This window comes from Pseudorca crassidens, chromosome 12, assembly GCF_039906515.1.
Source record: "Pseudorca crassidens isolate mPseCra1 chromosome 12, mPseCra1.hap1, whole genome shotgun sequence".
In the NCBI taxonomy this organism is placed as follows: Eukaryota; Metazoa; Chordata; class Mammalia; order Artiodactyla; family Delphinidae; genus Pseudorca; species Pseudorca crassidens.
In genome coordinates, this window is record NC_090307.1 from 61,819,728 (window position 1) to 61,842,611 (window position 22,884).

At 46.7% G+C, this 22,884-nt stretch overlaps 1 protein-coding gene and 1 pseudogene across 7 annotated transcripts in view; one reads left to right on the plus strand and one right to left on the minus strand.

The window, feature by feature from the left end:
* MTCL1 (microtubule crosslinking factor 1) overlaps nucleotides 1–22,884 on the plus strand; it is a 123,215-nt gene that overhangs the window by 27,477 nt on the left and 72,854 nt on the right. The window lies entirely within an intron of this gene.
* On the minus strand, nucleotides 4,987–5,460 carry LOC137203473 (large ribosomal subunit protein eL33 pseudogene; annotated as a pseudogene).

Sequence of the window (22,884 nt, forward strand, 5' to 3'; positions counted from 1 at the left end):
AGGCTCCACACCCTGGTCGGGGAGCTAAGATCCCGCATGCTGCACGTCACGGCCAAAAAATATATATATATGTAGCCGTAGCACGTATTTCTGGATAATTTGAACTCCGCTAGACGGTTAACCGCATCCAGTTTGTAATGCGGGAATAAATAACACTTCTCTTTTCAAAATATACATTTGATGCTGGAGGGGGTGGTCTGTCAAATGTATACACTGTACGTGGTGTTAGTGACGTCGTATGATTTGGATAACTTTTATCCTCAAACGCAGAATCAAGAGTCCGAGAAATAGAAATGCTTAGAAGATGCTGCCTGGTATGACTGTTTCCCGACTACACTGTCTTGGCATTTCTCTGACTCACGTGAGAACCATCAGACATTGAGTGGTATGATCATGGGCCAAAGAAGCTGTTTTCATTTTTCCCCTTCAGTCGTCAGAAATTATTCAGCATTGAAAAGACGCCAAGCTGTATATATAGTTACGCATCTGTGCAGAACGTCTTGCTGTTGAGCAGTTGATTGCCAGCATTTGAATCCCTGACATAAGGATGAGCCTGGGAGAAATGAGAGAGAGACCTTGAGCCTCCAGGGTGCTTCGCCTTGGGCTGGTCAGTTCCTGTGCTGAGAGAAGGCTTGTGTGGGAGGCTTGGTTCTCTTTTGTCCCCCAGCATCACAGATGTTCTTTTTTGTGACCCACAGCAGGTTGACTGGGACAAGGGAATGTCCAAAACACAGAAGCATTCATCAGATGGTTGGTGTTTGAGCATAGATGTTCTTCAGCTTTGGACGCTGGGAGCCCAGGCAAAGCTGTATTTACTCACCAAGCCCAGACTTGTGTGGATGATTTAACCCTGAACAGTTGGAGTAGCCTCTTGGTGGTGGTTTGCCCGTCTCACGCGGCTTCCCCTCTTCCGGCTGGAGGTCTCACCATAGTCTGAGCAGGGCTGGGAGCCGGAGGGGGCTGTTTGGGGGAAACCAGGCGTGGGATGTGGCGGCACCAGCTACCGTTTCCATACCCCCCGCCCCAGGACTATTGGTCAAGGTGCTGGGAGTGGTGGAGGGGGCTGCGAAGAGGCTTGTGGATGTTCCATCATCTGTGCTTATTCCCGGGGATTAGCAATAATGTTTTTCATGAGTGAAACAAAGTCACTTCTGAAAAATCCTCCCTTATTTTTGTGGCTCCTAGCAAATAGGACAGTTCAAAGATGATGTAATTTTATGCAACAAGTGCCTGTCTGTCTGGGTCTAATGCGTGTGTTTAAAACACTCTTAATGATCAAGAGCTTTACACGCTCCTTCTGGAGGAGTCGTAGGAACTTCTCTGGGTGAAATGAGATGCCTTCCTTCTGGCCAACTGAGTCCATGGTTGGGCCGCTCGCTTCCTTTTCAACTTTGAAATGTCTCTGGGAGTTTCTTGTTGTTTCCAAGGGTTCTCTTGTGTAGGGTTTGGGTTTGGATTTATTTTTAACCAGGTAACTCACAGGGTCACTAAGTGATGGGGCCCAGGTGTCGCATAACCCTCACATTGTCGTATAACATTGCACATTGGTATTGCACGATGAATCCCTGCTGAGCCATTGCTCAGAGATGGTTTCTCAGCCTCGGCTCTGTGGGTGTTTTGGGCTGGATAACTCTTTGCCGCGGGAGGCCACTCTGTGCCCCGTAGGATGCGTAACAGCATCTCTGGCCTCCACCCACTGGGTGCCAGTAACAACCCTCCATTTGTGCCAGTGTCTATGGGCAAAGCCAAGTGTCCCTGGGGAGGGAGGGGCCCCAAGTTACCCCCAGTTGAGCACCACCGGCTGGGAGAGAGAGACCACGTGCACAGTCTGGCCCGACATCTCTCCCCCAGCTCCCCTGGAGCTTCGGAGGGAAGCATCCCTGCAACCAGATGGGCGTGGGGTGCTGTCCACGTGCCCCCTGGCCTTGACAGCGGAGTCGTGTTCTTCCTCTCGAGGGAGGGATGGTTTGACATGATTGTGAGGGGCTGCATAGGCTGTTCTGGTACCTTCGGAAGCCTTCTCATCTCCTTCCTCGCCCTGTACGGGCGGACACACACACGCACGCACGCACACGCACGCACGCACACACACACACACACACACACACACGCGCCGCCGAGCCTCCCCAGTGACGTCTGAGCTCGGCTAATTATTAGATTTTCCCGGGGGCAGGCTGGTGACAGGATGTGCAGAAAGCAGACACTGCTCGTTCGCCTTTGCTCTCAACCTCTTGACAAACATCTTCAGAGGTGCCCTTTGAAATGGGAAGGTGGGAGGGTAGACGTTTGGGTCTTTCTTTGCAGGAGGATTAGAGACCAGCAGTGCTCAGAGCAGGGAATAAGGTCTGCTCCCTGCTCCTCGGCTTTTATTAGGAGGTGAAAGGGGTCTTGTAAACCCGTGCCGAGGATGAGCCCTTGAGCCCTGTGACACTCGCCCCAGCTGCCTGATAGAAGAATCCCTGGGGAGGTTACAAACCCAGATGCCAGACTACGCCCTGGCCAGTTGCGTCAGAGCATCTGGGGGTGGGACCCAGGCATCTGAGGGGTTGGTTGTGTTGTGTTTCTCAGGCATCTGTGTTTTGTAAAGCTTCCCGGTGCCTTTAGATCAGCTGCCGTCACTGCCCTGGGAGGATGTTGTGTCTGGAGCATCTCTGTAATTGTAGCTAAATAGTTCCCACCTAGGAGTGGAGCTGTGGGTGGGTGAGATTAACGAAGGGTAAAATAAGAGTTTGCAGGACAGGCGTTTGGGGAAGAGGCGGCCTTGGAGTGACCTCTTTCCATCGAAGCAGAGGCCCAGACGACGGGCGGCAGCGTGTAACTGCCCTCGGGCGTGAGTCGGTGCCCAGCCTCAAGTTGTGTGTTTATGACCACGGCAGTCGTAAAGGGCCATGACCATGGGGCTTCCTGGCCGCTAATTATAGTTTTCCTAACGCACATCACAGGCCTGATTCCAGCCTGCTCACGACAGTGGAATTCATCTCTCTCAGGTTCGTTGGAACCTACCACTCATCAAATTTGCTCTGCCCCTCTCTGCCCCTTTCGTTGTCTTTTTTCTCTTCTATCCTTTCCCTCTTTTACTCATCTGCAGCGTGCACACTTCTAGCTGTTGTGGATTGTGTTGTTTGTGTGTGACTCTGGTTCTCCAGGTGACAGCGGGACAGGAACCCGCATTAGGGGGCAGGGTGGCCGTGTGGTCAGTCTCTCCTGTCCTCCTGGTAGCCTCTGAGCCTCTCATGGGGACTTTGAAACCACCCACCCGAGCACTGGGACTTCGTTTCATTCAACTGAACACATTGTCAGTGAAAGGACACTCTTGGGACTTCCCTGGGGGTCCAGCGTGCTTTCACTACAAGGGGTGCGGGTTTGATCCCTGGCTGGGGAACTAAGATCCCACATGCCTCGTGGCGAGGCCAAAAATTTTCTTCTTAATTTTTGCAAAGGGAATAAAAGGACACTCTTGAATTTAATGTATATAAAAATATGACTTTTACATTAAACAAATGGGCCTCAGTAGGGAAAACATAAAATAGTTGATGTCTCCCCACAATTGCCTCATTCTCATTTATCTTATGAGTCTAGTCCTTCCCTGCTTCTTAAATGAAATCTAGATCTATAATTTCTATGGTCACTCTTGAATAATACATAGCCTTCTGTTCACTTTTAACTCCCCCAAATAGTCTCATTTCTGTAATTAAAATAATGATTCTTTTATAATGGTCAGACTCCCTCAAGGCCATGATATGTCCCACCAGTGGGTCCCTCTGACCAGCGGGTTGGCTTTCTTGTCTCTCGTTTTTGGGGCCATTTCAGCAGAATAAAGTGAATTTGGTTTGGGAAAGTGTTTGCTACTTTATTATTGGGTGCATAACAATTCATGATTATCATAACTTGGTAGGTGGTTCTTCTGTTCTTAAATGCATCATCTCTGTTGGTGCTTTTGCCTTGGGTTCCAACGTGTCTGATGCTGCTCTCAGTATCACATTGTACCGATATTGCTACACCGGCTTTCTTTGCAGTATTGTTTGCTGGTATAATTTTTTTACTTTTTTGTTTTCAACTTTTCTGTGTCATGTTTTAAGCAGTTTAAGGCTGAGTGTGTGTGAGAGGTAATCCACGTTTATCTTAATAAGTGAGTTTGTTCCATTTAGAGTTACTGTGATTGCACTTAGAGTTGGACTTGTTCTGCCATGTTATTTACTTTTCCTGCCACCATGTTTTTTTTTTCTTCTTTTTGTAACCTTCCTGCATTCCATCAAAAATACAGGGCTTGTTTTTTTTCTCTCTCTGTTGGTTTAGAATTTATATCTCTGTTCTTTGCAAATTTTAACAAACATACTTAAAAGGGTATTTACCATTCTCCTGAAGGACACAAACTCCCTCTGACACTGTGACTTGCTGAAAATAATTGAGTGTCAAATCCCTGCTACCCCATTTTAAGGTCCATTTTATTTTAATTGTAAGTACTTATGCTGATTCACCTTTTACATCTAAATTTACCAACTTTGGTTACCATTTTCTTTCCAGGTTCTGTTACTTCTTGCTGGGATGCATTTAGGGTTATTTCAGTAAGCATAAGTAGGAGATAATCTCTGCACAGAGGCCCCTGTCTATCTAAAAAATACTCTCAAATGGTAATTTAATTGGGTAGAGAATTTTAGGTTAACAGTTGTTTTCCTCAGCACTTCTAAAGACACAATTCCATTACTTTTTGATACCTGTTGCTGTTGTAGTAACTGTCAGCCTAATTGTTGTTCTTTGCTGGTAATCTGACTTTCCCTCTGGTTCCTTTTACGTTTTTCTTGTTACCACTGCAGTTTCACATGCAGTGATTCATCTTGATGTGGATTTCTTTTTTTTTTGTAACTTTTATTTTAGTTTTAATGAGATATAATTGACATGCAGCACTGTATAAGTTTAAGGTGTACAGCATAATGATTTGACATATCATTTTTTTTTTTTACAAGAGAACAAATCCACAGTTTTATCTACTTTTCAATAAGTTTAAATCCTTGAAGGGTACAGCATCACACGGATTCTGTGTCCAGTGGCGTTAGCAGGAAGCTTGCTTCCAAATTTGGCACAAACCATGCCACTGTTTCCATGAGCGCGAGTTATCTTTCCCCAGATTACTCTGGTTTTAGATTTTCCACCAGGAGTTACTGTGTTGTTCTTTGCTTGGTACATATAAGCACATCTCTTGCCTAGATAGAAATCAGTTTCATCTCGAGCATATACACCATCAATTTTCAGGAGAGCTGTGTGCTCCCTCTGGTTCCATAGACCCTGCTTATAGTCAGCAAAAATGGCCTTGGACCACAGCCTTCCAGACATATTTGTCATTTTAGAAGTCCTGTTCCCAGCAGGCTGGAGCACCCATTCTCGGAGGTCAGGGGACCAGCACCGTCAGTCCCATATCTCCTCCATTCTGTCTTCCCTGTTGCTGGATTCCATAGAAATCATGAGCTGGTGGAGCCTCGGGGCCACACCAGTGCCTCGTTGAGGCATATAGCCGAGCCTCCCCCACTTATTGCCCCCAGAGTTTCATATATCATTAAATGATTATCACAGTAAGTTTAGTAAACATGCATCACCTCATATAAATACAAAATTAAAGAAATCAAAAACAATATTTTTTCTTCCGATGAGAACTCTTAGGATTTACTCAGAACAAATGTCCTATATGTGGATTTCCTCTTATTTATCCACCTTGGGACTTGCAATGTGTTCTCATTTCTTATTGATTGTGGTGGCCCAGCCTGTCTAGCTCAGGGTATGTTTGCTGATGTCTGGGTCCCATTGCCCGGCAGTGTCTGGCAGGCATAGCTGATGACGCAGAGACTGGTAGCAGAAGGTCTCAGTCGGAGCTTCTGGAAGTGAAGATCTGTTTCCCCGAAATACAGGCTCTCTGAGGCAGCCACCGTGTAAATCTTACTGGAGTGCATTGGTCTAAAAGAATAAATATATTTCAATTTTCTTATTTCACCTCTAATGCTCTTCATGAAATAACAGTTTTAGTCAGTTTCATAGTCAACAGCATTTCCCTCCAAAAACGTTTTGCCTTGTCTCCCTTTCCATACTGGAGGACTTTCCTTTCTGTCTGTAGCTATTCACTGGAGCCACCACCGCCATCCAACTAAAAAGCTTAGGAACCCTCTGCTCTGAGCTTACTAGTGCAGTTTTTGTTGTTGTTGTTTGTTTTGCGGTACGCGGGCCTCTTACTGCCGCGGCCTCTCCCGTTGCGGAGCACAGACTCCGGACGCGCAGGCTCAGCGGCCATGGCTCACGGACCCAGCCGCTCTGCGGCATGTGGGATCTTCCCGGACCGGGGCACGAACCCGCATCCCCTGCATCGGCAGGCGGACTCTAAACCACTGCGCCACCAGGGAAGCCCCCACTAGTGCAGTTTTTAAACGATAATTTTATGCATTAACCATTTGCTGGAGCACAATATTGTCATTCTAGCTAAGTTACTCTATATACTAATAAGTCCTTGCATTTATGGGTCTTACAGATGTATTTTTGTCCCCAGTTTAAAGTAGGAAACTCAGAGTGAGCGAGTAGGCGATTTTGGTTTTCTCTTGAAAAGTTATTTTTTATGGGTGCTATTTTTAATTTATTTTTTAATTGAAGTATAGTTGATTTACAGTGTTGTGTTAGTTTCAGGTGTACAGCAAAATGAGTTATATATGTATATATACGTATATGTGTATGTATATATATGTATATTCTTTTTCAGATTGTTTCCCATTATAGGTTATTTAAAAATAATGCATATAGTTCCCTGTGCTATACAGTAGGTCCTTGTTGGTTATCTATTTTATATATAGTAGTGTGTATCGGTTAATCCCAAACTCCTAATTTATCCCTCCCAGTCCTTTCCCCTTTGGTAACCATGAGTTTGTTTTCTATGTGTGTGGGTCTGTTTCTGTTTTGTATATACGTTCATTTGTATCTTTTTTTTAGATTCCGCATATAAGCAATATCATATGATATTTGTCTTTGCCTGGCTTACTTCACTTAGTATGATAATGTCTAGGTCCATCCATGTTACTGGAAATGGCATTATTTTAGTCTTTTTTATGACTGAGTAATATTCCATTGTATGTATACACACACACACACACACACACACACACACACACACAGAGCACATCTTCTTTATCCATTCATCTGTTGATGGGCATTTAGGCTGCTTCCATGACCTGGCTATTGTAAATAGTGCTGCAATGAACATTGGGATGCACGTATCTTTTCAAATTACGGTTTTCTCTGGATATATGCCCAGGATTGGGATCGCTGGATCATATGGTAGCTCTATTTTAGTTTTTTAAGGAACCTTCATACTGTTCTCCATAGTGGCTGCACCAATTTGCATTCCCACCAACGGTGTAGGAGGGTTCCCTTTTCTCCACACCCTCTCCAGCATTTATTATCTGTAGACTTTTTGATGATGGCCGTTCTGACCGGTGTGGGGTGGTACCTCATTGTTTTGATTTGCATTTCTCTAATAAGTAGCAGTGTTGAGCATCTTTTCATGTACCTTTTGGCCATCTCTATGTCTTCTTTGGAGAAATGTCTATTTAGGTCTTCTGCCCGCTTTTTGATTGGGTTGTTTTTTTTGATATTGAGCTGTATGAGCTGTTTTTATATTTTGGAGATTAATCCCTTGTTGGTTGCATCATTTGCAAATATTTTCTCCCATTCTGTAGGTTGTCTTTTCATTTTCTTTATGGTTTCCTTTGCTGTGCAAAAGCTTTTAAGCTTAATTAGGTCCCATTTGTTTATTTCTGTTTTTATTTCCGCTATTCTCGGAGGCAGATCCAAAAAGATGTTGCTGTGATTTATGTCAAAAAGTGTTCTGTCTTCCTCTAGGAGTTGTATAGCAGCCAGTCTTACATTTAGGTCTTTAATCCATCTTGAGTTTATTTTGTGTATGGTGTTAGGGAGTGTTCTATTTTCTTTCTTTTACATACAGCTGTCCAGTTTTCTCAGCACTATAGGTACTCTTAATGCAAAGCCCCGTGGGTTGATAGCATGATTTTTGAGGAGCTAGTCTTTAATATTTGGAGACAAGTTGGCCAGTAAACACACATAACTAGAAAACTGCTTTGGGAGATTTGGGAAATCTAGCGGACCATTTGCAGAGAATGAAGGCATGGTGTTTCTTTTGCTTTTGGAACGGAAACTAGAGCTGCCTCTTGTGAGCTTGCCCCGCAACACCGCGCCCCCGAACACATTCTGCCCAAGAGCTGCCTTTTCAAGTCAGGTTGGACTGACCTGGTCCGTGGATGAGTAGCACACGGCGCTTTGAGAGTTGGGAGGGAAGCTCACCGACTCCTTCTTGGCCAACTTCTACCCTGCCTGGCTCTAGCCGCTACAGCGTATCCACAGACCAGGCTCCACGGAGCGAGAAATCACAGAAGAAGACCTCAGCACCAGGGGCTGTGTTGGAAGGGGGGCCAGTTAACTCGTGGAAGACACCGCAGAAGCCTGGAACTGGTGGGTTTCAGTGCTTGTCATGCGCATCTGAGAAAACATCCCTGAAATGTGGGAGCTAAGGGGTGGGGGCAACGCTAAGGGGTGGCAGAGGGGTGCTGCCAGGAGGCAGGTTCCCCGGCAGGACTGGGGGGTGTGCACAGTAGGGGAGAGGCAGTGACCGAGGGCTGCCTGCCAGGAGCATGAACGTGCCTTCCTGTAGAAATCCCTCTGCGTATCTGTGGCGTCTGTAAGAGAGCCTACGCTGCCTGGGATGTTTCTTCCCTTGTTATTAAGGACGCATGTTCCAGAGATGCACGCCAGCATCTGTCAGAGAGGTCAGAGTAATTCAAGAACGGACGAGAGCATTATTTATCTTGGTGAAGTCTGGTCAGGGAGGGCTTGTGTGCACGTGGATGTGCTGGACGGAGGGTCGCCCCCCGACGGCTGTGATTGTAAAGGGGAGGGGGGAGTGACGTAGCTTGTCTCTGGGTTATTAAAACAACCATCTCCTTGAAAAACAACTGAGCGTCTCCCGGAGGCTGTTCTGCTGAGCGAGTTTGGAGGCGAATGTGTCCTAGTAATTAGTTAGTAAAGAAATAGTTGTATGTTGCTCTTTTACTCACTCACCTCCATCTGGCTTGTTTTTTCCATTAACGAAAGTCCAGTCTTTAGAGCTCTCTTACTGCGTTCAGGGAAGCGGAAACCTGCTCAGCTATGAGAAATCCTTAACAAATAAGATAATGGCCATTTCGAGATAGTGCTTCATGCTTGGGTTTATTTGCACCTTTCAGCCCCTGTGAGGGGAACTGTTTCATCACCCCCATGGGACAGATGCCCCCGAGCCCAAGGAGATGAAGGCGTGTAACCTAAGACAGTTCCTTGCGAGAGCCTGTGGCTGCAGACGGTGAGCTTGCTCGGGGCAGGGACTGTGGCTGTCGTTGTGTCCTGAGTGCCAAGGTGGTGCCTGGGCCAGAAGTTGCTCTGATATTTGGTCAGTGAAGTTAAAAATGGAGCATCAAGTGCCAACCGAGTGGTCTCCTCACCGCACGCCTCATGCGGGAGGATACTTGCTTTTGGCGAACATTTCGAAGTGGGATGAGTGGAAGGTTGAAGGGTCTTGGGGTTTTTGTTGTGAAACCTCGGTCAGGTTTGCAAAAATGATATGGGTGCTGACGGCAAACTGCACAACCGAGAAAAGACTGTGGGATGGGAAATGTGAGTGGAATAACAGCTAAATAGAAAACTGCAGGAGACGAGAGGAGAGGGCCCGATGCACCCACCGGCGAGGAAGGGCGTGAGGGAAGTAAGCAGAAACTCGCACATCGGTTAGCGGGTGCCGTAAATTGCAATGCGTTTGCTGCCGGGAGTTCATTTCTCTGTGCTCATCACATCAGGTTAATGGAGAGTTAAATGGCTCTTGAAACAGGCCGGCTGGAGGAGCTGGGAGCTGGGTCCTGTGTCCCGGGGCCTGGCCGCGCTCTGCAGGGGAGGCTCCCTTGCCCGTGCTCCGAGCTGCTTCCATTGCTGCCTGTCCGGCTCCCGCCTGGGGGGCTGCAGCAGAAGTAAGTCACTCGCTGGCTAAAATGAAGGTTTTCCAGGACTGTGTTCCTTTCTGGAGACTCTAGGAGAGGATCCGTTTCCTTGCCCTTTCCAGCCCCCAGGCACATCCTCATTTCTGGGCTCAAACCCTCTTCCTCCACCTTCAGATCCAGCAATGGCAGGATTCTCTCTCCTGCTTCCATTTCCAAGGACCCTGATGACATGGAGCCCACTGGGATAACTCAGGAGTGTCTCCCTATTTCAAGGTCAGCTGATTAGCAGCTGTAATTACCCTTTGGCATATGGCATCATGCAGTCGCAGGTTCCGTGGATTAAGGAAGCGGGCCTTTTGGGGAGGAGGGAATTGTTCTGCCGACCGCAGCAGGGAAACAAGTTTAAAGCTGGTGAGGCTAGAGCTCCTTTATTCCTTCCTGCAATTGCATAGTTGGGAAATTGAGGCCTGGGGCGTAACATTTATTATGCACCACTGGGTATTAAATGCTTCCAATGCTTGTCTAATCTTCACGACCACCCTTTGAAGTGGGCATTTTTATGTTCCCACTTTAATGATAAGAAAACTAAGGCTCACGACTGACAAGCCTGCCCTCTGTCAGCCTGCCCTGTGTCACAGAGCCGGTACGTGGCAGAGCTGAGAATCTCACACCTCCAGGTGGCGGAGGGCCCAGCCCATCCATACCCTTCCTACCACCTACCACATGCTGGGTGGGCGTAGCTCCCTAACAGATCCCCGGTTTCTTGCCTGGTGTTCTTTTTCCGTTATACCATTCTGCCAGCTCACATTTTCCTCCAGTGGTGGAGCAATAGTACATTTTCCAGAAGTTCCTTTTTCAAGGAAGATTGCAGTATCATTGGTATTTCAAGCCTTCTCAACTTTTGTAACTCCTGATTGCCTTTTCTAAGGGGCACCATGTTTTTCTCATCCCCTCAGAGCATGATTTTTTATTGTATTGATAAATTGCCCAGTTCAAACACATCAGAAGATTTACGTGGAAATTCTAAGATGAAAACTTCACCTGGTCCCCATTCCTCTCCCTACCTCCTGCTGTTTCTTGGGACTGAATCCTGGATTTCTTTTATTGTCTTTGGCACATTCCTTCTGTCTGTTTTGTTTCTTCTGTCTTTTTTTTTTTTTTTTAACAAGCTTGGATACTTTAAAAAAGAATGTATGAACTCCGATGTGTGTATGACCCATTTGAACCGTGGTGTAATATCTGTCAGGTTCTGTGAAAAGCTACAGCAGCCCCTTTGTCCAAGACCAGGGCCCTCACATATTGTTTTCTGTTCCTTTTCATCTTTGTAAGGCTCTGGGCTGGGCTGCACTGAAAATCGGAAGAGTCCCTCATTCCGCCACCCAGCCCCATAGGTTCCCTTGTTCTGATGCCTGTGCAGGGCGCAGAACAGGGCAGCCAACCCACAGGAGTTGTCCAGCCATGGTCTTTGGTCTCCACTAATCCCATGATCCACAGGGGGATAAGAGCTGGGGAGAGGTCTGGGCTGCTCACAGAGGATCAGAGGGACAAAATCACCTCCTAATATGTGAGAGGGTTTGAGATTTGGAGCGTCTCAGTCGTAAACTAAACTCGTTCTCTTTTGCAAACACTGTTTTTAAAAAACATTCCAAACTATATTATCCAGAAAAATAATGTATTTAAAATATGTATACATATATGTATATATACATTATATATATTACATATAATATATGTAAAATTTAAAGAAGAAAGTAAAAAGAATACTCATCTTAGACAGTAGAATGTTACCAGTTTGTTTGACCATCCATGTAAGATAATCTGTCACCCTCAGGTCAACATTATCTTGAATTCTATTTTTTCCTTCCTTTTCTTTATAGTTTGCCAACTGTTTGTATCCCAAAGAAGTATATTGTTTATTTCTTCTAATTTTTATTTTATATTGGAGTATAGTTGATTAACAACGTTGTATTAGTTTCAGGTGTACAGCAGTGATTCAGTTATACATACACATGTATCTATTCTTTTTCAAATTCTTTTCCCATTTAGGTTACTACAGAATATTGAGCAGAGGTCCCTGTGCTATACAGTAGGTCCTTCTTGGTTATCTATTTGAAATAAAGCAGTGTGTATATGTCAATCCCAAACTCCCAATTTATCCCTCCACCCCACCTTTCCCCTCTGGTAACCATAAGTTTGTTTTCTAACTCTGTGAGTCTATTTCTGTTTTGTAACTAAGTTCATTTGTATCATTTTTTTAAGATTCTGCATATAAGCGATGTCATATGATATTTGTCTTTCTCTGTTTGACTGACTTAGTATGATAATCTCTAGGTCCTTCTGTGTTGCTGCAAATGGCATTATTTTATTCTTATGGCTGAGTAGTACTCCGTTGTATATATGTACCACATCCTCTTTATCCATTCCTCTGTTGATGGAGATTTAAGTTGCTTCCATGTCTTGGTTACTGTAATAAATAGTGGTGCAATGAACACTGGGGTGCATGTATCTTTTTGAATTATGGTGTTCTCCAGATATATGCCCGGGAGTGGGATTGCTGGATCATATTGTAGTCCTATTTTTAGTTTTTTAAGGAACCTCTCTACTGTTTTCCATAGTGGTTGTATCAATTTACATTCCTACCAACAGTGTAGGAGGGTTCCCTTTTCTCCACACCCGCTCCAGCATTTACTGTTTGTAGACTTTTTGATGGCTATCCTGACTGGTGTGAGGTGATACCTCATTGTAGTTTTGATTTGCATTTCTCTAATAATTAGCGATATTGAGCATCATGTTGCGATGTTGGCATTTTCACGTGCCTCTTGGCCACCTGTGTATGTCTTTGCAGAAATGTCTGTTTAGGTCTTCTGCCCATTTTTTGATTGGGTTTTCTTTTGATGTTGAGCTGCATGAGCTGTTCGTAAATTTTGGAGACCAATCCCTTGTCAGTCACGTCGTTTGCAAACATGTTCTCCCATTCTGAGTGTTGTCTTTTCGTTTTGTTCATGGTTTTCTTTGTTGTGCAAAAGCTTTTAATTTTTTGTTTGTTTTGTTTGTTTTTTGTGGTACGTGGGCCTCTCACTGTTGTGGCCTCTCCCGTTGCGGAGCACAGGCTCCAGACGCACGGGCTCAGCGACCATGGCTCGTGGGCCCAGCCGCTCCACAGCACGTGGGATCTTCCTGGACCGGGGCACGAACCCGTGTCCCCTGCATCGGCAGGCGGACTCCCAACCACTGCGCCACCAGGGAAGCCCAATCATATGATTTTTATTCTTCAGTTTGTTGATGTGGTGTATCACACTGATTGATTTGCGGATATTGAAAAATCCACGCATCCCTGGGATAAATCCCACTTGATCGTGGTGTATGATCCTTTTAATGTGCTGCTGGATTCCATTTGCTAGTATTATGTTGAGGATTTTTGCGTCTATGTTCATCAGTGATATTGGCCTGTAATTTTCTTTTTTGTATCTTTGTCTGGTTTTGGTATCAGGGTGATGGTGGCCTCGTAGAATGAGTTTGGGAGTGTTCCTTCCTCTGCAATTTTTTGGTATAGTTTCAGAAGGATAGGTGTTAACTCTTCTCTAAATGTTTGGTAGAATTTGCCTGTGAAGCCATCTGGTTCTGGACTTCTGTTGGTTGCGAGTTTTTTTTTCTTTTTACCCTTTTGGGAAATTTGATATTCTAACCTAGGTAACTCCAAATTAAAAAACGCCAGCTTTTTCATAAATTTTTGTACAGTTCCACTTGCAGTTACATATAAACTTAGATATTAGTGATATTTTTTAAAATAAAAGGGAAGGCTTTTGCCAACTTTTAAAAAAATGTTTATTTTCTTACTAGTCATACATTTTATACACATCAGTGTATATATGTCAATCCCAATCTCCCAATTCATCCCACCCCCACCCCCCCACCGCTTTCCCCTTGGTGTTCGTACGTTTATTCTCTACATCTGTGTCTCAATTTCTGCTCTGAAAACTGGTTCATCTGTACCATTTTCTAGGTTCCACATATATGCGTTAATATACAATATTTGTTCTTCTCTTTCTGACTTAACTTCACTCTGGTTGGGAGTGTTTTAATCACAGTTTCAGTTTCATTACTTGTGATTGGTCTGTTCATATTTTGTATTTCTTCCTGGTTCAGTCTTGGGAGATTGTACCTTTCTAAGAATTTTTTCATTTCTTCTAGGTTGTCTATTTTATTGGCATATAGCTACTTGCAGTAGTCTCTTATGATCCTTTGTGTTTCTGTAGTGTCTGTTATAACTTCTCCTTGTTCATTTCTAATTTTATTGAATTGAGCCCTCTCCCTTTTTTTTCTTGATGAGTCTGGCTAAAGTTTTATCAATTTTGTTTTTCTTTTCAAAGAACTGGCTTTTAGTTTCATTGATCTTTTCTATTTTCTTTGTCTCTATTTCATTTATTTCTGCTCTGATCTTAATGATTTCTTTCCTTCTACTAACTTTGGGTTTGGTTTGTTGTTCTTTCTCTAGTTGCTTCAGGTGTAAGGTTAGGTTGTTGATTTGAGGTTTTTCATGTTTCCTGAGGTATATTGTTTAGTTGTTTTTTTTTTTTTTTTTTTTTTTTTTGCGGTACGCCGGCCTCTCACTGTTGTGGCCTCTCCCGTTGCGGAGCACAGGCTCCGGACGGGCAGGCTCAGCGGCCGTGGCTCACGGGCCCAGCCGCTCCACAGCATGTGGGATCTTCCCGGACCGGGGCACGAACCCGCGTCCCCTGCATCGGCAGGCGGACTCTCAACCACTCTGCCACCAGGGAAACCCTAGTCTTGCTTATTTATTTATTTTTTTTTATAATTTTTTTTTTTTTTTTTTTTTGCGGTACGCGGGCCTCTCACTGTTGTGGCCTCTCCCGCCGCGGAGCACAGGCTCCGGACGCGCAGGCCCAGCGGCCATGGCTCACAGGCCCAGCCGCTCCGTGGCATGTGGGATCCCCCCAGACCAGGGCATGAACCCGCGTCCCCTGCATTGGCAGGCGGACTCCCAACCATCTGCGCCACCAGGGAAGCCCGTCTTGCTTATTTTTGAATAAGCAATGGAATGGAGTCATACTGTAGATAGTCTTCTGTGACATATTGTATCACTGGATGGTACAGTTTTGATATTCATCCATGCTGATGCAGGTAGCTGTAGTCTATTCATTGTCACTGCTCTTTGTTACGGGCACTGTCTGGATTTCTCCTCTTGTCTTTTGGGTTGTTTGGTTGCTTCTCGTTATTATAAAACCGTGTTTCTGGTTATTATATAACCATGTCATAAAAACATGCCTCGGCATCTCCCCGTTCCTGTGTGTCATCACTTCTCCAATGTATATTCCTAAGAGGAGGTGTGCTGGGCTATAGGATGTGTACGTGTTCAACTTATGTTATTTTTGTTGTTTAAAAATTGTGGCAAAATATACGTAACATAACGTTTACCGTTTTGACCATTTTTTGGTGTACAGTTTAGTGACATTAAGTTCATTCACATTATTGTGCTACCATCACCAACATCCATCTCCAGAGCATTTTTTCATCTTACAAAACTGAAACTCTGTACCCATCAAACACGAATTTCCTCTTCTCCCGCCTTCCAAGCCCTTAGCAGCCACCATTCTACTTTCTGTCTCTATGAATTTGGCTACTCTAGGTACCTCGTATAAGTGGAATCATGCAATATTTGTCCTTTTATGACTGGCTGATTTTTCTTAGCATGATGTCCTGAGGTTCACGCGTGTTATAACACGTCGGAATTTCCTTCCTTGTTAAAGCTAAATAATACTCTATTGTGTGTATTGACCACATTTTGTTTACCCATTGATCTGTCAGACACTTGCGTTGCTTTCACCTCTTGGCTCTTGTGAACAATATTGCTATGAACATGGGTGTACAAATATCTCTTCAAGTCCTACTTTCAATTCTTCTGGGGTACATACTCAGAAGTGGAATTTCTGGATCAGATGGTAATTCTATTTTTAATGTTTTGAGGGCCCTCTGTTCTTTTCCACGATGGCTGAACTCTTTTACATTCCATCAGCTATGCACAAGGAGTTCCAGTTTATCCACATCCTCACCAACACTTGTTATTTTCTAATTGTTTCATAGCATCCGTCCTTATGGGTGTTAAAAGGTGTCTCATGGTGGTTTTGACCTGCGTTTCCACAATGACTGGTGATGCTGAGCATCTTTTCATGTGCCTATCGGCCATCTGTGTCTCTTCTTTGGACAAATGTCTATTTAAGTCCTTTGCATATGTTCCATTTTACTAAGAAATGCCAAATGGTTTATCTAAGTGGTTGTAATAGCTTATACCTAACCAGCAATTTATGAAAATTTCATTATGCATATCTGTGCCACTCTTGTATGGTCAGACTTTCTGCCATCTGCTGAATGAAATGATATATCCTTATGGTTTTAGCTTGCAAATGCTATAAAGTGTCATCTTCTGGTTTGTGATGTATCGTTCTCATTTTTTTGGGTAATATCTTTTGATGAACAGAAGTTTACATTTTAATGTGGTTAAATTGATCAGTCTTGGGCTTCCCTGGTGGCGCAGTGGTTGAGAGTCCGCCTGCCGATGCAGGGGACACGGGTTCGTGCCCCGGTCCGGGAAGATCCCACATGCCGCGGAGCGGCTGGGCCCGTGAGCCATGGCCGCTGAGCCTGCGCGTCCGGAGCCTGTGCTCCGCAACGGGAGAGGCCACAGCAGTGAGAGGCCCACGTACCGCAAAAAAAAAAAAAAAAAAAATCAGTCTCTTCCTTTATGGCACATGCTCCCAGGTCATGAACATATTTTCCTATAATTTTTTATAGGTTTGGCAACTTTCACAATTAGGTTCTTGACCCAAATAGGATTTAGCTGTGAGGTAGGGTGTGAGTGGAGCTTTTCTCATTTCCCCAGGTGGATGACCCGTTGAATTGTTTCTTAGAGCAGTCCGCCCATTATCAGGGACCTTTTGCAAACTGTACACCCTTTTCCCCCTATTCTGACAAGTGAATCCTGACGTGTGTGTGTGTGTGTTTGTGGAAAAACACCCAGTGGGCTCTGACCTCTGCTCTTGCCTGGGAACCGCTGCCACGAGGGGGAATATCTCACCTGTTGACGGGCTGCTGGAGTGTATTGGTAGAGTGGTCTGTTAGTCACGTGTCTTCAGCTCTGTTCAGAGCTAACCGGCTGCCCTCTCAGGGTTGGACCTGGAACCTTGTATTATATACTTTTACATGTCTGTGTTCTGAAGAAATTGAAGAGAGGGTTGACTGGCAAGTTTTTCACGGGTAACATGAGGCAGCTGTAAGGATGCAGCATGCTGTGCGTAACCAAAGGGGCGATGGCCCTGGTTTTCCCACCTGGCAGATGTTTTTTTGACCTGTCCCCCCACGTCCTCCCTGGAGATGATGTTTCCTAGGGGGCCAGCATTTTCGTGTTTAATCGGAGTCGTTCCTGCCTCCCTCCCTAGGCAGGTGGTCATGGGGAGTTGGGAGGCGTGTCTAGATTGCCTAGGGGATACAGCCATGGCTGTCACTGCTGTTACCGGCGTTGTTATTCTGGGCCAGGGTGAGGGGCATAATGGGGGGCGTCCCACGTAATTCCAATCCACAAAACCCTGGAGATGCTAAAGTGGGTGCTCCCCCACGTGATTCCTTGTCCTCTTTGGAGTAAAATAAGGTTGAGGGTCAGTCGGTGGTCTTCCTTCTTGTAAGGAAGTCTCTCTCCCAAGGTGCTTTTAGGAGCTGCAGACCCTGCTGCCACCTCCCCGCCGCTACGCTTGCTCACCATCCCCCCACCCTGGAGAGCTGAGTCCTCACTGTGGCGGAGCCCAGAGCTCCTGGAGCGATGGACGTGGGTTATTGATGCGGGATGATTAACCATAAGTATCTCATGATATCTGGTTGTAATGAATAAATACCTGAGGATTGGGTGTGCCTACAATGGGATTTTTTTTTTTTAATTGGACTGACCTCTCTGGGCTTCCCATGGGGAAACTCTGTCCTTAAGAGCCTTAAAACGCTGAGTTCACTGTAAATGCAAAAAAGGGGGGTGTTCTGTTCTCAGAGAAAGCAGACAGCAGCTGAATGCTGGGAGCCAGTTGCAGGTTTAGCTTGGGAATCTGGCTAAACTTGCAGGTTCGCTTCTCCCCATGACAACTGTTGCCTGGGGCCCACTGATAATCACAGCGGTCATTCTTCCCGAGTGTCCTGCAATGGCCTGGCTCTTCCCAGTGGAAATCTGAGAGGATGCTCAGCTTTCTGGAGTGACTACGTCCACAGCCTTAGACCTTCCCTGGCGGGTCCTCAGGTGCTGCCAACCCACACGGGTACCAGGGACCCCTGGGCTGCCGTCACAAAGTGCCACAAACTGGGTGTTGGCTTAAAACCCAGAAGTTTATTCTCTCCCAGTTGTGGAGTCTAGAATCAAGGTGTCACAGGGCCACGCCGTCTCTGCAGGCTCTGGGGGGGGGGCCTGTCCAGGCCTCTCTGCTCTTCTGCTCCCGGGCTCCCTGGCTTCAGCTGCCTAACTGCCGTCTCTGCCTCCGTCCTCACAAAGACATCTTCCCCTATGTGTCTGCGCCCCACAAGCTGTTCTCTTTCCCTCCCTCTCTCTCTCTGTGTCTCTCTGACTCTGCTCCTCTAACGAGGACACCAGTCACGCTGGATTAGGACCTATCCTCCTATCCAGGTGATCGCATCTTACCTCAGTGACATCTGCAAAGACCCCGTTTCCAGTTAAGGGTCCATGCACAGGTACGGGGGTTAGGACTGACCAGATCTATTTATTTATTTACTTATTTGGTTGCGCCGGGTCTTAGCTGCGGAAGGCGGGCTCCTTAGTTGCGGCATGAATGTGGGATCTAGTTCCCTGACCAGGGATTGAACCCGGGCCCCCTGCATTGGGGGCGCAGAGGCTTAACCACTGCGCCACCAGGGAAGTCCCATTGAGCAGATCTTTCTGGGGGACACAGTTCACCCCACAGCACTGGACGCCCAGAGATGGAGAGAAAGCCCCTGGAAACTCTCGTAGGAAAGTGACATCCACACGCAGGGTCAGTGGGCTTGCATGTTCCGTTTCTTCTCTTGGTAATTCATTTTACTGTACTTCTCTTAAACTGGAGGGGTCGCCTGAGCAGGGCTGCCTGACCCTATCCTCACCTCCTCCCCCCAAGTCCCCCACACTGGGGTCCCCCGAGAGGCCTCCCATGGGGGTCAGGACAGCTGGCTGGACGTCACCCCAGCTCCCCTTCCTCACTTCCATGTTGTGGTGGGTCCACTAGTCCTCAGTTCCCAAACGCTCAGAACTGCCCTTGGCCGCCATCTCTGCAGGCTCCGCAGGCCCAGTCAGCTTCCTCCACCGCAGGGTCTCCTGGTCCTGCCCCTTCAGTTCCGGCCTCTATTGCAGGGGTCCCATCCCCTCCCCCACTCGGCCCTGCCCTCCAATCAGTTCTGCACAGTCTCTCCCAGTCCCAGCAATCACTGGGGACTGGCTTTCCGGTGGATGAAGTAAACTCCTTAGCTGGGCATCAGGAAGCCCCTTCCACCATTGTCTTCCACGCCATCCCCAGGAGCCCTGGTGACCGCCCAGGCCACGTGCCATACACCTGCTCCTGCCTCCAGGCTGCAGACCCCTGGTCGGCTGCCCCTGCAGGGCCCTCTCCCCTCCAGTCCCTGGTGCTGAGGCTCCCAGATCCCTGAAGAACCCTCTGGAAGTGAGTGCTGCCCCCCTGGGAGCTCCAGCACGCATCACACACTGCCCTGTTTTGTTCTTATTCGGGTGTGCGTCTGGACATCTCTGCTGGACCCTAAGCTCCTTGAAGGCAGACACTGTCTTAGGCGTTTTTATCTCCATCACGGTGGAGTTCTATTTAACGTATAGTCAAACTCAAATGACTATTTGCTGAATGAATGAATATCAGTGCCAACTAAGGCTGAGCAGCTGAGCCCACTCTGGTGAAGGTGAGGGCCCCTGGCACATGCGTCCCCATGCAGACAGGTGGAGCTCCTCTCCCTCCCCGCCGAGAATACAGGGCCATCATGCATCGCCACTACATTAGCTGTTGACGCCAACACACTAAGTTGATAAAAATAATTTTTTTTTAAACTGTAAACATTTCTACCTAAGTCCCTTAAAACTCCCCGTGGTTTCTGCTTTTCATCGACAGTGAAATGTTTTATGACTTTGGTACAATACGTATAATGAGCAAAAGATAAACTCCCACTTGGAGAAAATACTAAACAAAAATTTCGACAAGCTTAAAGAAACCAAATATTTATAACCAAGAGAAAGAAAACGAAAATAGTTGATGGCAACTTATTTAATAACAGGATGAATGAAAATTCAGAGCTACAGAAAAATATCACTGACTCACGTTTTCAGATGCTAGGGTGTGAGATATATGCCATATATAAGATATATAAATATGTGTAACATATGTATTTCTGTTGGAACTATGGAAATTGATGGATTGGAACAGATTCTTCAGAATTTCTTTTATGTTACACATGTTTTGGGGTGGAATCAGTGGACCGAGGGTGAGATGTTGGTGAGGGAACCACTTGGTTTGTAAACTGGGACGGACACCAGATCCTTGTATCTTACAACCTGAGGTCATAGGTGGTCACCGCTGCTTTTCAGGGGCTGTCAGTGACCTAAGGGGTGCTGTCCTTTCAAAGCACTTTGATGCACAAGGACGAAAGAAGTGTCCTCTGGTAGCACCACCAGCACATGACACCACCATCGCAGTGTCAGGCCTCATCTCTACTTTTAGTCCTGTTATAAATGGAGACCCAGGGCTCGCCTCGGGTGACCTCAGGAGACAGTTGGCCACTTACCTTATTTGTTTGGCAGCAGTAAGAGATGGGGTTTTTGATCCACCAGCAGCGTTTTTGATTTCTGAGGCTTTCTTCCCTGTGCAGTATCCCCAAACTCATTTCATAAAGGCATCGAAAAGCCATTAGAAAATAACAGCTGCTCTGCGGCACACTGGCTGCAGTTGCCCAGCCTCTGGCCCTGGCCTTGGCAGTGATGGAATCGTTTCAGAGAGGGACGTGCTGGAATGAGAGGGAGGGGTCAGATTGCCTGAGCGGGGCCTCAGGCCATGCAGTGTGACCGCCCTGGGGGCACAGGGTGTGGTGTGGCCGGGTTGAGCCGGCCAAGGGCAGACCACATGAGACGCGTGTCCCACTCGGATTGTTGGATGAAGGCAGTGGAGCGCCCCAGGAGGGCTTTAAAAGGTGAGTGACACGCTTAGAATTGCCTCTTTGGGAGACGACCAGCAGGAGAGTGACGCCGGAGGAGAAAGGCCAGTTTGGAAGCTGTTGCAACAGTCTAAACGGGAAACACCAGCCTGGACCAAGGCAGGTGCAGCAAGTGACGGGTTGGAGCTCGTAAAGGCTGTGCCACCTGCTAAAACCCATGAGAACAGTACCTCCCGCTGTAGTGGCACCAGCCTCAGCGTACAGTGCCGGGGAGCCCAGGGCCTGTTCCCCTGTCACTTCCTAACCGTGTGTCTCAGGCAGATTGCTTAATTATTGGAACTTCAGCGTCTGCACGTGTATAGTAGACCTGTCCCTACCTCATAAGCTTGTTCTGGCGTTTAAGTGAGATGAAGCTTTGCTCCAAGAGGAGGTCTGGGCTAACATAAAATTATATTTTGAATTCGTTGTTGTTAATCTGTGAGAATATTAATGTTGTCAGCCGGTTGGCCGTGTGAGACTGCCACCGCCGGACCAGCCTGGACAGAGCCCAGACCCGGGGGCTGGGCACCCAGTGCCCAGTACCCAGCACTGCAGGAGCTGTCGGCTGGCTGGCTGGCTGGGCGAGGAAGGAAATTTCTATCTTATCGGATGGAGGACAGGGAGCAGCTCTAGAGAATGGCCCAGCTCTTCCCTGGGGTTGCAAACCTGGACCCCAAATGCATACATCCGGAGGGACGCTGCTCTGCCACAGGCTTGAGAACAATTTTTCTCAGCTTGGGAGGAGTCGTAGCAAGATTATTGAAATGCTTTTTGAAGGCATGGCGGTTACAATCAGATTACTCATCTGACTTGAGGGAGTTCTTGGTTTATTAAAGTGGCTTTTCTTCATTACAGTTTAGCGACTTGCCAGTAGAAGTTTATTTTGGGGAGTCACAGGATAGGCATCTGTGGGTTTGCTGGAGTTGAGGCCTGCGGAGCTGCCTTCTGTGTGTGTGTTGATGTGTTTATTGGACCAGCATCGGGAGAGAGTTACTGGAGAGGGCAGGGGAGTAGCTGCGGGGCCAGTTGGGGGAGGGATGCAGCGGGGGGGGGGGGGGGGGGGGGCGGGTCCCTCCCAGGCCTTCACGCGGGGAAGATGCGATGCGCGGTGCTCTGGGCGGGCGCCGGACCCAAAGCAGAGCAAGTGCGTGTGGACAGGTGACTGCGCCTCTTCACGCTCCACGTGCTCCCCTCTCCGCACTCGGGTTGTGTGTGTCTGGCTTCTATTGAGAAGAAAATATTTGTTCAAAAGAGATTCGTAAGGCTCACGCGGCCACCGACCTTGAGCTCTGACTTGAACGTTTATAAGGAATTTTAACATGTTTGGACATAGCTTGTGTGTGTTCTGTCAAAAGCAGGTTCCAGAAGAGCATTCCACCAGGCGCTTGGTTCTCTGTTTTAAGTTTTGTGTGAGGAGACGTTAAACACATCTCTTTCAATGACCACCCAGGAGTGTAACGTGATATTTTAGCCGTGCTTCTGGGGATGCGAGCGATGCCGTTACTACCGTTCTGGGTTGTGCTCAAAAGGTGGCCATCCCAGTCCTTCCAGAATAGGTTGGTGGTGTTTTGGAACAAGATCATTTAAATTTTGTGCTGTAATTTCTCACTGGGATGGTGTTTTTGACACTCATTGCCCGTACGTCAAC